The sequence below is a fragment of the Monodelphis domestica genome, chromosome 3, assembly GCF_027887165.1.
Source record: "Monodelphis domestica isolate mMonDom1 chromosome 3, mMonDom1.pri, whole genome shotgun sequence".
NCBI classification, from domain to species: Eukaryota; Metazoa; Chordata; class Mammalia; order Didelphimorphia; family Didelphidae; genus Monodelphis; species Monodelphis domestica.
Window position 1 is genome coordinate 73,280,133 of NC_077229.1, and position 8,298 is coordinate 73,288,430.

The following is an 8,298-nucleotide window of genomic DNA, read 5'->3' on the forward strand; positions in this document are numbered from 1 at the left end:
AAGAGAGAGGAAGAGAGAGAAAGAGAGAGGAACAGGGAGAGAGAGGGGGAGAGAGAAAGACAGAGGAAGAGAGAGAAAGAGAGAGGAACAGGGAGAGAGATAGGAAGAGAGAAAGAGAGAGAGACAGGGAGAGAGAGGGAGGGAAAGAGAGAGAGAGAGGGAGGCTGTTGTGGTGGAATGACTTGACCAGGGGCACACGACAGGATTCGGACTGAAATGTAGCACGCTATTCCTTCTACCTCCCTGCTTCTTGACCAAGGGAAAGGGAAAGGCTCGTCTCTCCCACATATATTATATGGGCACGTGTGTGAGTCTATCTGATGTGTGGCTGTGCTGAAGCCAGACTGAAGGCTCTTCCAAAGACATCGCTTCCGGGAGGCAAAGGAAAAGCACCTTTAGTGGCGGGGGTGGGCAAACAGGGCCTCTCCTGCCCGTCCCCTTTGGGCAGCCTTGGTCAAGGTTCAAAGGATTGAACCAAGTGATCCGAGGTCCCCGTCCAGCCCCAGCACTTTGGAATGGGTTGTAAGACAAGCAGGCTCAGAAAGGGAGAGGCCGGCTGGCCTGGCTCCTGGGGTTAAGTGCGGGCCGCTGGGGGCCGGGCAGGCTTCCGTAGAAGGCCCAGAGCCCTGGGCCCCCTCCCAGACCCAGGGGAGGTCTTTCCCTTTGACCTCTGGCCCAGCCCAGGCCTGCCCGACAGTTTTATGGCCAGGAAAATTTGCTGCGATGGTCATGGAATGAACTTCGTGGGCTCCTTGGGGGCGCGGGAGACGACCCCCTCTTGTCCTGAGGCCGAGGTCCCCACGTTCAACTCAAGGGAACCCCGGGCCGTGATGGGGTCCCAACACAAGGCAAGAGGCAGAGGCCGAGAGCGAAAGAGAGGCCCTAAAGCCTCTGGGGTGGGGTGGGGAGAGCCGGACATGTGGGCCCAACTCCGCCCTGTTTGCTTACTTACATGATATGTGGCCTGGTGCAGATTCCTTCTGAGGAGAGAAACCGTGGTGGGACGGAGGGCTCTGGAATCAGGTCCTAGCAGTGTGATCTTGGGCGCATCCTCTTACCATCCACCCAGGGGCTCCGTTTCCTCATTTGTAAAATGAAGAAGTTGTACCCTTCCAGCTCAACATCTATACTCCTGGAAGCCCGCTTTACTCCTTTGTGAAACAGGGGCTCCTCTTTGTCCTAAGTGGCCTAGAACGCAGTTCTGCTTTCAGTCGTGTCTCTAGGATTTTGGTCCAGCGTTGGAGTTCTGCTTGAGGAAGGACTCTGAGAGGGGAGAGGGAGGCCTCCCGAATGACTCACCTAGGATGGCAAGGGGCCTGGAAGCCATGCCGTGGGAGGGTTGTCCAGCGGACCCGAGGATGTCACCGAGAAGGGAACCGGCATTTTTTATATGGATATTTTATTTTACCAATTATATGTACTAACATTTTATATATTACACATTTTATATAGTTATATATTAAAATTTTAATATATTTAATATATTTTTATATTTTACATTACAAATGTTATATATTACAAATCACCTCCTTCTCTCCCCCTTCATAGAAATGGTAAGCAATTTGATCTGGGTTACATTATCAGGCAAAAGTTTCCATATGGTTTGAAACAGCATTTTTTAAGGGCCTACTGTGTGCCAGGGACTGTGGAAGGGCTTTACAGTTATCTCATTTAAGCCCAATGATAATCTGCATTTTCCAGTTGAGGAACCTGGAACAGAGGTTAAGTGACTTGCCCAGGATCACACAGCTAGTATGTGAGGCCACTGCTCTATCCATCCCCTGAGCCATCCAGCTGCTGAGAGGGGATCTGGGGGTGAGTGGGGAGAATGAGCTGAACGCCATAGCCTCTGAGATGCCTCCCAGCCTTCTGGGATTTTGAGAAGTTTAGTGGCCAAAGAAGAGGTTTGATGTTCATTTCTGAGGAAGAGAGAGCTATGCCAGAGGGCACAGCTAGATGTGAAGGAGTTAGTTTAATGGATACGGAATTTTTTTTAATGAAAAAATTTAATTAATTAATTTTGAATATTTTCCATGGTCACATGATTCATGTTCTTTCCCTCCCTTCCTCCCACCCCCCTCCCATAGCCAATGAGCAGTTCCACTGGGTTTTACATGTGTCCTTGATCAAGACCAATTTCCATATTATTGATATTTGCACTAAAGTGATCATTTACATCCCTAGTTATATCCCCATCGACCATGTGATCAAGCAGTTGTTTTTCTTCTGAGTTTCTGCTCCCACGGTTCTTTCTCTGGATGTCGATAGTGTTCTTTCTCATAAGTCCCTCAGAATCAGATGTGAAATTTAGATGAATCCATCTGAGCTGTCTCCCATTTGCAGAGAAGCTTGGGATTGGGGGGCAGCAGAGAGAATAGTAGAGACAGGTAATGAGCTTGCCACCCTTGACAGTGTTCAAGCAAGAGGTGAAAGGATCACTCGGGCAGGATGCTGGGTGGAGACAGATCTCCTCTTCTCTCCCTTCCCCAACCTAAAAGTCCATGAAGACACCCCATTTAGTAACTGCTTATTGCTGGGGTCTGAGGGGCCTTCTGCCAGCCTAAGCAAATCACTTCTTCTTCTTTTTTTTTTTTTTTATAAATGACGAAATGCAAAAAGCATCCTTGAAAAAAAGGGAAAAGAAAGGCACAAAAATGCCACCGTTTGCTCAGTGGAGACTTTCCAGGGACAACGTCACTGGGCTCAAGTGCCTGTCCTCCCTCCCTCCCTCTCTCTCCCTACAGCCCAAACTTCTGTGGGATTTGTGGAAAAAAGGCCCAGCCCACTAAAGAGCAGGATTCCTGATGAAAACATCCCTCGTCGCCGTGGTGATGGGGAGAAGCCCAGCTGGACAGGAACAGCCCCTCTCCCTCTGTCTCCACCCCAGAGATGCTGGGCTGACCAGCAAGAGTCCCCCCCCCCCCCCCCCGCTCTGCTTTTGGGGGGCAAAGGGGGAAAGCCTGGTCCCCTCCTGCAGAAGAGGAGGAGGAGAGGGAGGGGAAGAAAAGGCTTCAAGGGAAAAGGATGGGGTGGGGGCAGGGGGAGAGGTTAGGAAGACAGGCTGAGTATTTTTAGACACTGAACACAGGCCTGAGTTATTTCTCGGGCCCCTCCCTCTGGCTTTCAGGACTGGCTGTGGAACTATTCCTAGGTTCCCTCCCAGCACAGAACCTATGAGTCATGGCTGGTCCGAGTCAACAGAGCTGTGTATACTTTGCAAAATAAGTGCTCTTATAAAATGAAAGATCACGTGGCCCCAAGGTAAATACTTGTTTAAGCCAGTACACCATGTTAGGCTCAAGGGGGCTGAGGCTTGGGCCGTGAAAGGGGGAAGAAGAAGAAGAAGAAAAGCTGAACAGGATTACTTTATGCGGCACCATTATGTCCATTTGACAGATGAGAAAAACTGAGGCCCAGAGAAAGGAAAGCAGCTTGTCTCAGTGGCCTCTAAGGTTCTTTCGAGCTCTAAATCTCTTACCCTTGAGTTTCTTAGCTCACCATTTGCTAAAAGACCAATGTTGGCCAATTCCATCCGCCATGATGAACAGGTGCATTCTTTCTTCCTCTCGGGCAAGCTGACCCTGACACAGGGCCTCGTTACTCATGTTTTGGTCCTTGAGCCAGAAGCAAATAATATTCTTCATCATGGTTCAATACTGGAACGTGGAAGTGGCCTTAGAGGTCCTCGAATCCCCACAGCCTTTTCTTGGAAGATGAAGAGCATGAGTCCAGAGGAGCTAAAGGTCTTCTTGTTCAAGTTCACAAGGCACGTCAGGGGCAGGTTATGGCTGGGAGAGTCTTCTCTTGGCCTACCAGTTGGCCTCCCTAAATCCAGTGGTCCAAGTTTATCCGCCATAACCGAAGACATAGACTATTGGATTTCTAAGCTGGGATAGACCTTGGGACATGGAGCCCAGAATGTAGAGCTGGAAGGGGCCTGAGAACACGGATTATTGAAGGTCAGAGCTGGTGGGAGGGCGAAGAGCAGAGTCAGGAGAGGGAGCTTTAGAGAGGAAAATATAGACATTCAGGGCTGAGAAAACCCTTAAAAAATGGAATGGGTTAGCTGAGAGCAGTCTCAAAACAGGGAATGGGAGAGCTAGAAGAATTTGAGAACATGGAATGTCAGAGTCGGGAGGCAGAACCGGGAAGGTCCTTAGAATATAGGTTGTTGAGTAGCGAAGGATTTTGTAACAGAATGTCAGAGCTGTGGACCCCACAGAAAATAGAATAAAATACCAGAGATGGGGGAGCCCCAAGGACTCAGAATATCAGAGCTGGGCCCTTCCAATGCTGAATATAGACTGTCAGAACAGAAAGGGCCCTTAGAACATGGAATATCAGAGCCAGAAAGGACCAACCTACAACGTCAGAGATGAAAGGTTCAATAGCACCAAGGACATGGAATATAGCTTGTTGGAGCTGAAAGGAGCCTTAGAACACGGAATAAAGGATGTCAGAGCTACAGGCCACCTTAGAACTGTCATAAGCAGTTGGGCCTTTAGGAGATAGACAGTCACAGCTGGGAAGGACCTTAGAATTTAAAGTGTTGGCACTGGGAGGGCCTTAGAATACAGGGTAATAGAGACGTGGAGAGCCTTAAAATGTAGAATGTCAGAGCTGGGAGGGCCCTGAGTACAAAGAGTACAAAGAAGGCCCTTAGAACACAGAAATTCAAAGCTGGAAGGGCTCTTAGAATGTAGAGGGGAGGGAGGGAAATAATGTGATTATTGTAACCAAGGAATAATGTTCTAGATTGACTAAATAAATGTTAAAAAAAAAAAGGAATAGCAAATCTAAGATCTGATTCCAAATTAAAAAAAAAAAAGAATGTAGCATGTCGGGGCCGGGAGGGCCTCAGATCAATTGTCGGGGCTTTACAGGTCCCTTAGAACACAGCGTGTCAGAGCTGGGAGGGCCCTGAGAGCACCAGGCTAGCTCTCTCATCTTGACTTCCCTGACATCCAGCTTTCTCCCTTGTAATTTGGTAGCCCACATGATCTGTTCTGACCGACATGGGGGGTATGGCCCTCCTGCCCTTTCAGTGTCTGTCACCAAATAGGGAGACGGCATAAAACACCCTTAAAATAACCTGGCACTGCGTGAACTCCTGCAGTCTCTCTATCCATGCCTGCTAGCTGGATGCCAGGGGCAGCAGGGGGCACTCCCAGCTCCGGTGAGTCATGCTGTCCTAGCGGCTTGGAGTGGTAGTTACAGCATTTTAGCCTGTTAGCAAAAGTCAGGAGTTAAGGGGGGCACCAGGGGCTCTTCTGCCCCCTCCCCCCACATCCTCGTTCCACCTGCCGAGACAGGTAACGCACCTGGTGCTCGGGTCTGTAATAGCTGGCGCCCCGTGATTAGGCTGAGCGAGGAGCCAACGTCTGGACTTGAAGCTTATTATCAACCAGATAATAACTGGTTAGGACTGCTCTCTCCTGAGTAGAAGGGAAGGGCCTCCCGGCTCTAAGGGATCATTACATGGCAAGGAAGGCCCTGAAAGGCTGACATTAGGAACTGGTTCCTTTATAGTCAGTTTCTCTTCTTGTTCTGGGGAGCCGGAAGCCAGTTTCTCAGAATCCCAGAGAGGAGTGTGAGGATGAGGTCCCTGGTAGCCTGTGTGGGTGTGCCCGTGCTAGTGGAGAGGGCACGTCCCAACTCGCTGCTTGGTCATGCTTGAAAATCGGAAGTCCCTTGGCAAGGGGGAGAGGGGCATGGATTCTAAGGCACGGGCCGGGGGACCATCCCCAGGGGAGGCACCGTGCCCTCCGCCGGGACGGCTCTGATTCAGCGATGCTGGAGAGGCAAAGGTTCCCATCAGAGGCCTGGCCCGCAGGATGGATGCACAAAACACAGGCTCTGCTCTCAGAGCTGACATTCGGTTAGGGAGAACCGTCCACAAGCGAAAGTAATCGGGCACTAGCCATTGGGGGAACCCTAAGAGGTTTCCCCTAGGGGGAGGCACCTAAGGTACACCATCTCGAAGGGCAGCAGTGAAGGGGAGCATTCCAGGCCTGAGGTCACAGACAGGGTCAGTCTGACTGGAAGATGGACGTGGAAGGGGAGGCTGCTCTTCCATCGCGCCACCGGAGGTATCGCTCTGCATCCTTGGCATTGAATTGTTTGTGCCTTCCTCGTGTCTTTTTCATGCAAGCAAATGGCATTGTGATTATTTTATATTCCTGCTTTATCCCTTTTGGGGCAAAATTTGGGATGAATTGTTCAGACCTTGTACCCTACCTTGAATGGGGTGGGGCCATTTATTAAATCTTCACTGAATGGATAAATTAAGCCATTTCCCAAAGAAAGGCCAGTTGGGAAGAACATCAAAGGTAGGATTTCTACCTAATCGAAGCAGCAGCAACAAGGCTAAGAGAAACGAGGAAAAACAAGAGGGATTTGGGAAAAGAAAGGGAGGACAGTGTAGCATGGCAGCCAAAAATGCCAACTCCATCTTAGGGAGCACTAAGAGTACAGAAGAAGGGAGAATCTCACTCTCCTGCCCTGGTTAGGCTATTTCAGGAGTATTGTGTTCAGTCCTGAGTCCACATGAAGTTGGAGAGCATCCTGGGAATGACCACTAGGATGGCGTTAGGCCTTGAATCTGTGCCATGTAAGAATTGATTGAAAGAAAAAAGAACAAGTAGCTTGGACAAGATGGTATTTGAAGGTCTATTACATAGGAGAATATGGAATAGGCTTGGGATCAGCACTATGGTTACATGGAATCTCTGAAGCCATCTGGTTTTCCTGAGAAAACTGAGGTCCAATTTAACTTGACCAGGATCACACAAGGAAGAATTGTCAGACAGTGGGATTTGAACCCAGATCATGACTCCAGAGATAGTGCTTACTCACAGTACAACATTCTCTTTAGCCCCTGAGCAGAACCAGGAGACATATAGGAAGCTGCAGATTTAGGCCAGAAGGAAATACTTCCTAACAATCCCAAAAGTGGAATAGGCTGCCTCATTAGGTAGTGACCCCACCCTGCCCGCCATCACTAGCACAAAGGGTTAATTACCAATTGGTTGGGGATATTAGAGAAAATTCCTACACAGGATTAAGTCAGACTAAATGCTTTTTCTGGCAGCCAGACAGTTCAGTGAATAAAGTGATGGGTTTGAAGTCAGGAAGACATCAGTTTAAATTCAGCCTCACTCACTAGCTGTGTGACCCTGGGCAAGTCACTTAACCTATTTGTCTTAGCAAAGCTTAGAAAAGCAAATGGCAATTCACTCTAGTATCTTTATCAGTGCATGGTATGGACTGCGGGGTCATGAGTTACTTCAGCATGCCTGAACAAGATGTAGTGAGGCCTTTTCTGATTTGGGGATTTTGTAAAATTTAAGATTTTAGGCTAAATCCATTATTCAGAACTTAGGTTAACCAGGGAGAATTGACTAGACAGAAAGGTGTGACACTTGCATCAGTAGAAGTAACGTAGGCCGGTATAGACAACAATTCACATGGAAAAGATCTGTGGATTTTCACAGCTATAAACCCAACTTCAGTCCACAAAGCAGCATGGTGCCCCCCCTCCCCCCAAGATACTTTGATCCTACTATTAACATAGCATCCAGACCAACTGATTGGACCTGCCATGGTGTGTCCAACTGGTACCATGTCTAGCTCTGGCTACATTTTATGCAAGTCATTGACAAATAAGAGTCTAGAAGAGGGCCATAACGATGGGGAGAGGCCTAGCAGCTCTGCTAAAAGGGAAATCTGTTAACAGAATAGAGGCTGAAAAAGACTTCAATGATCATGTCTTCCAATACCGGAAAGGTGATCATGGGAAAGATGGGAGCAGACACTACTTTGCCCCAAAGGGTAGAACCAGGACCAATGACAGGAAATTGCAGAAAGGTAGATTTGAGCTCTCTAGACCACTTGTCAATAATGTATAGAGGTGATTCCAATTGGAGCCTCATATAAACTTACAAGATTTCACTTATGGCAGTTTAATAACCTTCCCAGGGAGGAAAAAGGGTTCACAACAGTTCATTTAAGGGAATGAGTTGTAGCTCCACTGAGACTGCCGGAGATGCTGAAGAATTGTGGCAATGGGTAGGAGGTTGGACTAGATGACTTCTGAGGTTCCTTTCTAGTTCTCAGTAACACGATTCTAAGATCTGGAACAATTTCCTTATTCTCTGTAACATAAATGTTCCAAGTGCAAAGATAGGGAAAATGATGTGGGCACAGCTTGGCCAAAAATATAAGAAGCAAGTAATAGTCTACAGGTTAACACTGTATTTATTCCAATCACCATTCAGGATGGATTCAACCACGTTATCA